Here is a 9,875-nt window from a genome sequence, read left to right on the forward strand (position 1 = left end):
CATGGCCACCAACAGAGTGACGTAGGTGTGTGCCCAGGAAGCTAACCTGGGCTGCCGAAGTGCAGCGCACTGAACTTAACCACTAGGCCACTGAGGCTGGCCCAATTTTTATTATTTTAAAAGTAAAAAATAGGTATGCGCTTTCTACCCTCCAGTAATTCATTGTATGTACCCCTGGGGAGCCCTCACTCCACTTGTGAGACCACTCCACGAGACCATTCAGGCTAAAGGGAGAAAACTTGGTCAGAAATATTGGTTTCAATAAAAGCAAAACAAACAAATAAACAAAACCACTTACTGATGAGAAAAACAATTTTGTTACCTGTTGAAAATTAACACTTTTGAACAGTAGAGTAGCATTTTATTCAAGATAAATTTCTCCTCTAAGCAAGAACTCTTCACTTTAAAAAATGTCCTTTAAATTGACAATCAGCCTGCCTTTACCTTTGTTTTAATGGGTACACATAAATCCAGGCTAATGGCCTCCGTAGGATCTCAGTTCATCTGTCTGAGGGTTTAGTCTACTGTGTTCCCGGAGAGCATGGAGGGTTGAGCGTGCACTTTGGGGATGAGAGGAGTGGTTCAGGAAAGCGGAGGATTGTTTCTTGGTGACTAGGCAGGAAAATGATGCAAGAGTTTAGCCATTGCCTAGTTCTATTTTTCCCTTTACTAATATCAGAACCCATTAGTCCCGTAAAGGATTTTAGTGACCATAGTACTAATTCAATTCTCCAATTTCACTGGAGACAAACATGGATTAAATGACTTGCCTGCTGTTACCCAGTTAGTGACAGAATCAGGATCAGAATCCAGTTCTGCTCACTGTTGCTGCATGTGCTCCACGTTTTCTCACTTATGAAGAATCCCCCCAAGTGCCCTTTGTAGAGTGACAGCCCCACAACCAATATGCAAAGCCCTGGAGCAGATTATTCACTGCCAATAATTTACTGTATTAAACAGATGAACAAAGAATTTCTCTGATCAATCCAGCAATTAAGAAATAGTTCTGTTTTATAAGGCACCCCTTCTTCACATGGCATTTGTTGTCCTGGAATTTTTTCTTTGTAAGATTTGTCTCTGCCAAGCTGCTTCACAGAACTCCGCATTTGCCTGACACCCAACATCCTTCTCTTTGACTTCCAATCAGCAGTTTATACTCACAACCTGCAAACTCCTACAGGTGAGAGAGAGAGAGAGAGAGAGTGAGGGGTGAAGAATCTGGAATAATATAAGCAATATATTGACCTTGGGATAGGACATACTCTAGGAAGCATTGTCATCTAGTTACTCCCTTGGCTCACATTGTTTGAGTAGACGGCACTAATGGCAGCAGGAGCAAAGGATGTGGGAGCAGGGAAGGAAACAGAGAAAGCCAGTTTTGGGTTGGCTGTAGCGTGAATGCATGCCCACTTGGTGGTTCAGGACCCCATGCTGCCATTGCTTCCATTCACAGCAGGTCTGACTGATTATACTAGATCCCTGGTGCTCCTCTTGACAGTATAAGGCAGGGTCTGTCCCCTGGTGTAGGAGGACGTGCTATCAAGGGGCTATATTTGTTCTTTCAGACTATTACTCTAATTACATCACAGAAAAGGAAGGGCTCCCATCAACTGGATTTTGCAGAGACTCAGCAGCAGGACATTAGGGTTGCTTGAGATTGGAGAGCCCTTACCACAGTAATTATGCCACAGGTACTGCCTGTGTCCCAGCATCTTAAAAATAGCATCCAGGGGTCCCTCCAGAGTTTAGTAAGACTTCTTCCCTGACATTTCACCAGCTTGGGAAAATGCTGGTCACCCTGGGAAAGAGAGAGACAATGTCACTCCTCAAAAGGGGAATTGACTTTCGTTGCAATCCTTCCTCAAGAGCAGGATGAGAGGGGCACTAAGGTAGGTGGAGAATTAAAAGACAACTGTTCAGCCCGTTATGTCTTGCTTAACTACAAATATAAAGCTGAAACACCAAAACCATGGATATCAGGAGAGACACAGGCTAGCACATTAGAGATGGATATGGTTGGGAGATGCAAAGAGAATTGGGGGTAAAAAGGAACTAACACTTCTCAGCTACCTACCCTGAGCTAGCTGCTGTGCTTGGAAATGCACATGGCTTATCTTATTATAAATTCTTATAAAATTTGAGAGGTAAGTATTCCTTTCTCCTTCACTAAGGATGAAGAAACTCAGACAGGTTAAGATACTTCACACAAGGTCCCACGGTTTTCATCTGGTAGAGCAGGATAGAGCCGCTAAATTAGGTTATGGCAGACTTCAAAGCTCGTGTTTTTTCTGGGACACTGACCAGTGAATAAGTAGAATAAATAAATAAATTGGATTATTTATTTTTGTAGGAAATTACTCCCTTAATAAAATAAGCAAATAAACTAATAAATAAAATGACTCAGAGGAGTCTTAGTTATAGGTGTGCTCCCTACCAGCACGTATATTCCCTGCAAAGGATCAACCTACACTGATGCTGTTGACGTAAGCCATGACGACACCACAGCATAATTTGTTCTTGTTCCACATGGAGAATCAGGAGTGGCGAGAAACTGAGTGGAGAGGAGAGGGAGATAGAACTGGGTACCTGGCCCTTCCTTCTGGCTGAGGTCCCCGGGAGGTTCATTACCTCATGCTCAGAGCAGCGACTGCCACTGGGGTAATTCCTGTATTTTCCTCTCTAAGAGCAATGCCCCAGAAATTTATTTTGACAATTTGAAAGTGATTTTTTTCCTTTCTTAATGTCTAAGTTTTTCTTTTCAACTATGATGATTATACTACATTAAAAAATGAATAATCTCTAGTCTCTCCTGTATTAAATGCTTCCATATGTTTAATACCTGCAGAACAAACAGGTCAAAGAATGAAGACCATGGCTAGAGAACTAGCACTCACTTATATTAGTAGAGAAAAGGACAAAACAAGGACAAAGTTTTCTTCTACAAATGTTCATAGTTTAGCTTACCACAAAACTCGGTCATCCACTTTTTTAACTTAATGAATTATGCAATTAAACTTTCAATTGATAAAACTGAGCATCAGGCAGACCAGTTCTGTTACTTAAGGACTGTACTCCCATTTTCTTCTCCACTTCTCTTTATGAATTATACCTAGTGGGCTGCAAGTTGTGTGACTCTGGGTACAGAAGGCGAGGTGAAGAAGGAGGTGAGTCAGCCTGACACCTGCTCCCCCAAGCGCTATCTAAGAACCACTGCAAGGGAAGAATCTGTGAATTCTTCCATTCTGCTACTGTGGCTGAAGTCAGCCTTTTTTGGCGTCTAAATGGGAGATAAATTATTGTTAACTTAAAATAGAACATGGTGATTTAGCATGGTTTTAATTGGATTTGGGCAATAAAAATACTCTTTGCTACTGAAAAAGAAAGGCAAAATTTGAAAATGACGGTTATACAACCTCTTTATGAGAAAAGAGCAGTCTTTTGAAAGGTTGTCCTTCTCACAAGAGAAGCTGATTTTACATTCCTAATGAGGCATAGGAGACAAAATCTACTCTTGAAACATTTCAACTCTCTTCAGTGCTCTCTATTTAATTAGAATTACTTCCTATACTAATCTCCCTAGCTAGCAATCTAACAGCCATTAGCAGAACTTATTTACTGTTTAAATTGCTGCTTAAAGTTCAGGCTTGGTTCCAAGGATTTAGTCAGGTAGCTACGAGAAGGTTTGGCCTTTTAAGTTAAATCCTTGCCTCATCCCTCCCTTCGATGTAAGTATAAGAACCTTCCTTGTAAAAAAAACAACTCAATGTCCTGGGAAGGGGGTGTATTTTGGGAGGAATGAGGGCTGATGGGATAAGCAGACAATTATATCTATCTGAATGTACCCACAAATCTATTGAAGTTGGAAAAATTTAAGTAGATTCTGTTTTCCTTTTTGGGAAGTACATTTGCTGATGTGGATTTTAGAGTTTAATAATATGTGAGCCAGACAAATTAAAACAATAAAAACAGATCTGCCACACTCAGTAGGTCAACTTTTTTTCCTTTCCTATAGGGAGAAAAGAAAGCTGTAGTAGTAACCATGTTGGAATTGGAGAAGGTCACAATTAGAACTTCAGTACATTCCTTGGGCAACCTTTATTTAGCAGTTCTATGAAATTGAAATAGAATATGAAATTTAATGTTTTAGTTTTTAAATTCATAACTTTTTTCATTGTTTAGATTAGTCTGATTAGAACAATCACAAAATAATTGCATTCTATAGTTAATAGGATTAGGAAAGTCAATGAAAATAAAATGGTATGTTTCCAAATGATAACTGACCAGGTAATTGAATGGTAATTTTGGGGTAAATCATTACATAAATTGTTCTTAAATTGAAGCACCATGAGAGAACTCTTTTATATTGTTGAACTACTTTCTCAACTATGGTTCATTAAAATGTAACACACAGGGGCCAGCCTGGTGGTGTAGCGGTTAAGTTCGCATGTTCCGCTTTGGAGGCCCGTGGTTCTCTGGTTCATATCCCGGGTGCAGACATGGCACTGCTTGTCAAGCCATCCTGTGGCAGCATCCCACATATAAAATAGAGGAAGATGGGCACAGACGCTAGCTAAGGGCCAGTCTTCCTCAGCAAAAAGAGGAGGATTGGCAGCAGATGTTAGCTCAGGGCTAATCTTCCTCAAAAAAACAAAAAAAGTAACACACAGAGAGGATAGAAAACATATTTTCATGGCTTTCTCTTTAGATATGTTTCCAAATTAAGTAATTTATATATCGAGAATATATATCAAAATATATGTATGCTTTCATTATTTTCTGGGATTAGAATTGCTGGGAAGTAGTTGGATGAGCTCTATTACTAATCACTGATTTGAAGGAATAGCAGCAATGATGATGACAATTACAACAACAAAAATAGTATTAGATCTCATATCCTCATATAAGAAGATAGTTTGGAATAGCCTAATTTTAAGTAATAATTTGTTGTTCATGTATGAAGATGCCAGAGCAAAAATATCATCAGTGCAGAATGCATTTAAGAGATGCTTCTCTGCAAGCATTGATAGAAAGAAATAACTATGATGTTCACAACACAGAACTTAGAATCAGAAATCTGAGCTGGAAGATATTTTCACTTGCTCATTACGTGATTTGGAGCCATTCTCTCATCTGCAGAAACTCCAATTCCTCTTAGGTACAATAGAAATATTAATATCTGTCCTACAAGCATCTCAGGGATAGCTGTGAGGATCAAAAGTCAAAATGAGATACCGTATGTGAAAGCAACACATCAATAGTAGGGTTTTGTAGCATAAAATGTAATGAATTACTATGATTCGCACAGATGTGGCCCCAATTTCCATATTAGGTTCTGAATCTAGAACTCGGGGTAGAAAACAGAGATAGGGTACATTGGTACCTAATGATATTTAATCTAAAAGGCTTTTATTTCTCTCCTGCTTCACCCACAAAGGAAGTGAAGTGGCTGCCTAACAACCAAAGCTGCCGTTATTAAGTGCTTTGTTGTATTGCAAATCCAAGGCGTGTGCTAGACACTGGGGATCAAATATCCCTTGCTCTGGTCAAGGATTATACAAACCAATTTAAAGAAGTGGAAATATAGCATAGTTTTAATTATGAAACGATTTACAAAAAGAAAAGTTTTAATCCCTCTTTTATATGTGAGTTAATTGATGCTCAGAGATGTTAAGTAGCTACCCCAAGGCCATTCTGTCAGCAAGTGATGGCACCAACATGAGATGCCATCTAGCAAGTTCCAAAGTCAGTGATTTTGACGGTTATGTTTGTACCGTACCAAAATAAATTTTTTGGTGCTCTCCTAGACACCTGCTAAAGCTCTAATACATAATTTAGATGTTAAATAGTTCTTTTACAAAGTTATTTACATAAGTGGTGAAATTTTAAATATATCAGTTTTGAGAAGAGAAATGTATTTTATATTCTTTAACACGGCTTTCTGTTTAATACTGGAGGCTTAGTGTCCATTTTTTTGGGGGGGGATGAGGAAGATTGGCCCTGGGCTAACATTTGTTGCCAATCTTCCTCTTTTTTTAATTCTCACCAAAGCCCCAGTGCATAGTTCTATATCCTAGTTGTACATCCTTCTAGTTCTTCTATGTGGGACACCACCTCAGCATGGCTTGATGAGCAGTGTGTCAGTCTGTGCCCAGGATCCAAACTGGCAAACCCTGGGCCACCAAGGCAGAGCATATGAACTTAAACACTATTCCACCAGGCCAGCATTTGTGTCTCATTTTTTAAAGTCCCATCCCTGTCACTAGGCAGTGAATTTGTGATGCATTGATAAAGGTTTAAAGGCAAAGCAAATCAGACATAACTATTTTAATTAAGAACCAAGTGTTTCCCTAGATCATCATTGTTTGTGACAGTTAATTTTATGTGTCAGCTTGACTGGGCCATGGTACCCAGAGAGCTGGTCAAACATTATTCTGGCTGTTCCTGTGAGGGTGCGTTTTGGATGAGATTAAGATTTAAGTCAGTGGACTTTGAGTAAAGCAGATTGCTCTCCATAATGTGGGGGGCCTCATCCAATCAGTTGAAGGCCTTAATAGAACAAAGACTGAGCTCCTCCACGAAAGAAAGAATTCTAGCTGCAGATACCTTTGGACTTGAACTGAAACATTGGCTCTCTTGTGGGTCTCCAGCCTGCTGGCCCATCCTGCAGATTTTGGACTTGCTAGCCTCCATAATCACAGGAGTGAATTCCTTAAAATAAATCTCTCTGTATACATATGTATGTATATATATATACACCCACATCCTATTGGTTCTGTTTCTCTGGAGAACCCTGACTAATACAAAGATCTGCAGGATCTGTATAACTAGCATCACTGGGAGCTTGTTAGAAGTGCAGAATCTCAGACCCCTGCCTTGACCTATTGTTCAGAACTGCATTTCAGTAGGATCTCCAGGTGATTAGTACGCACAGTGAAGTTAGAGAAGTCCTACCCAGGATGACTAGAAACTCAAGGCGTTTTTTCCTTTTTCTTTTACATTTCTATACATGTCTGCTAGATTTGGTGTCTGTCTCCAGGGCATTCGAGGGGCCTCTTATTTCAGGCCAGTTAAATGCCTTAGGGCAGTGAAGGAGTTAGTGAGGGAAATTGTTGCTGATTCTATTTGATTACTACAAAAGGTTCAAAAAAATTGATAAAATTCTTTCCGGTTCCGTGATCTAATTCATTGCCACCAGGAAAGCCGAGTCCATATTTTGTTTGGATTGATGAAGGAGATGCAGAGCTTGCTTAGCTAAGAAAAATATATATATTCTTTTAAACCGTTATGAGTACCTAAGATAAGAAATGTATACATATAAAATCATAATAGACCTATCTGTACAGTGGTTGGATTGTGGTTAATAAAAACCCATTCATTCAAATGACATTTAGAGAGCATCTACTTTGTGATAAGCGCTGGAAACAAAAAGGTCTCATTCATGTCTTTAAAAACCTTACCATCAGTTCAGTAGAGGATAGATGTGTAAGGAAGAGCAATAACATGATGCAGCTGGCCCCCGCAAATCTCCATGAATGGAGGAAAAGGTAGATTTTTCTTTAAATTCTTACTCTTCTAATTCATTCCACATAAAATAATCAGCTGAGTTTTCCAAAATGGCTACTTCTCCATACCTTTTCTTTCTTAGACACCACCAGTATATCTTTACTCTTTATTGAATTCATTTATTCATTTATTCATCAAATACTTCTTAGTGAGCAACTCCTATGTACCAGGTGCTGGGCTCAGGCCTGGAAATCGAACTGTAAATCAAATAATAAAGTCTAATAGAGAGAAAGATTAAACAAATAATCACACATATAATTATATAGCTGCATTGGTAATATGTGCTATGAAAGAAAAAGACTGAATAATATGACAGCAAACGACAAGGGCCATTTTCTAGACTAGGGGTTAGAAGGAGCTTCCCTGGGAGATGACATTTTCACCAAATCTTAAAGTAAGAGCAAGTTTCACATGTGAATGGATTGGGATGAGGGTTAAAGAAGAAGATTCCTTATAAAAGCAATAGTATTTGTGAAGGACGTGTAGAGGCAAGGAATGAAACTGACCTCAGAAGAAGAGAGAAGGTGGACCCTTGTGGCTAGAGTGTAAAGCAGCAAAAAGATCAGTTTTGGAGTGGAGAAGAAACAGATCATTCAGGAGCTTGAGAGAACTGGAACTTTGTTCAAAGAGCAAAAGGAAGTCATCAAATCTGTTTAAAAAGGGAGCAAAATGTTTAGAATACACTTTTGAAGGATCACTCTTACTGTCAATTGGAAAATGTTATGGAATGGCCAAAATGGATTTGGGGAGACATGTTAGGATAAACTCCAGGTTCATTAGTTTGACCTTCAGATTCCTCAGGGTTGAGGCCAAATCTATCTTTCTAGTCTTCATTTTCATTTCTCCTTTCCATGAACGTGCATTTCAGCCAGACTGGTCTATTTACTCTCTCCTGTACAGGACTTGGCTCAATCCTGATTTTTGGCTTTCTAGAACACCTCTTCATTACCTGTTTTTCAAAAGCCAAGCAAAATTTCATCTGTCCTCAGTACGCTGGTTGAATATTGCCCATTTCTCTAAGTATCCCATATGACTACCATATTTTTGAAAGTTTAAGACATCATGGATTGTAAAAGGCACCAATACTTTTGAACCACGAAGAAACTGAAGTATTGCTGATAAATTCATGACAAAATCTTAATGTTAGCCTGTTGAGACACATAAATTGGTCATATCAGCTTAGCATTGTTTTGAAATTTTCTCATCTATTCATCTGCTTGTGGGTTTCTCCCTTTCTTGGGTCCCATACAGCACTTATTTGTCTTTTTGCAAGAAAAATTAGATTGCAATAATTTCTCCAATAACAAATTTTTTTCCTTACTATTAAATTTAAACCCAATAACACAATATTTAATATCCTTGCTTTTTGCATACATGATAACTTTTCATTTCTATGCTGTTTCATGAAGACATTTTAAACAACAATTAAACTTAAAATGTTTGGAACCAACATGAATAGCCATGATCAAGTTTAAGCACTGTAAACAATGACAAATATGCCATGACTGCTGCCTAGCCAATAGCAATTGTAAAGCACCATTGATTGTAAGATACATCTTAATTCCAGAGACGCATAATTGAGAATACAAATGTTTGTCTTAGAATTGAAGAATTATACTCTATCTATACCACTTAATTGAAATTATATTTTTGCCATTATTATTCTTACCTTTTCTTTCTTAGACACCTCCAGTATAACTTTATTTTCTATCGAATTTATTGACTGATTCATTCATTCATCAAATGCTCATTGAATATCTCCTATATGCCAGTATTGGACCCTACCCAAATGGACAACTCCCGCTAGCCCCCACCTCCCCTACCAAAAAAACCCCACTTAAATTGCTAGCATTGTCACAAATCCAATTGGGAAATTATCAATATACAGTTGTAGTATGTGGGACTATGAATGAATTCCTGAAGTTCTTCTTTCCGACAGTGCTTTCAGAGTAAATTAACATTGGATTAAACTAAAGTATATAAATCCACTGACATAGCTTTTTTTTAGTAGAAATATTGCAAAAATCTATATGTGCATACAAACACACAGGCACAAGCATATATACAAGTATATATTCTCTATGGAGAAATTGTAGAAAATTGAATATATAATTATATTATTAACAATATCCGTTTAACAGTTCCCCTATTAACAAGGTATTTTTTTTATAGGGTAGTATCTCATTTAATTGTCAGACCACTCATAAAGTATGTATTATTATCCACTATTTTCTTCCCTAATAAACTGAACCACAGAGAGATTAAATAACCTGTCCAAGAAGATAATGGTTTATGATTCCACAGCCAATGTT

This window comes from Equus asinus, chromosome 11 (assembly GCF_041296235.1).
Source record: "Equus asinus isolate D_3611 breed Donkey chromosome 11, EquAss-T2T_v2, whole genome shotgun sequence".
In the NCBI taxonomy this organism is placed as follows: domain Eukaryota; kingdom Metazoa; phylum Chordata; class Mammalia; order Perissodactyla; family Equidae; genus Equus; species Equus asinus.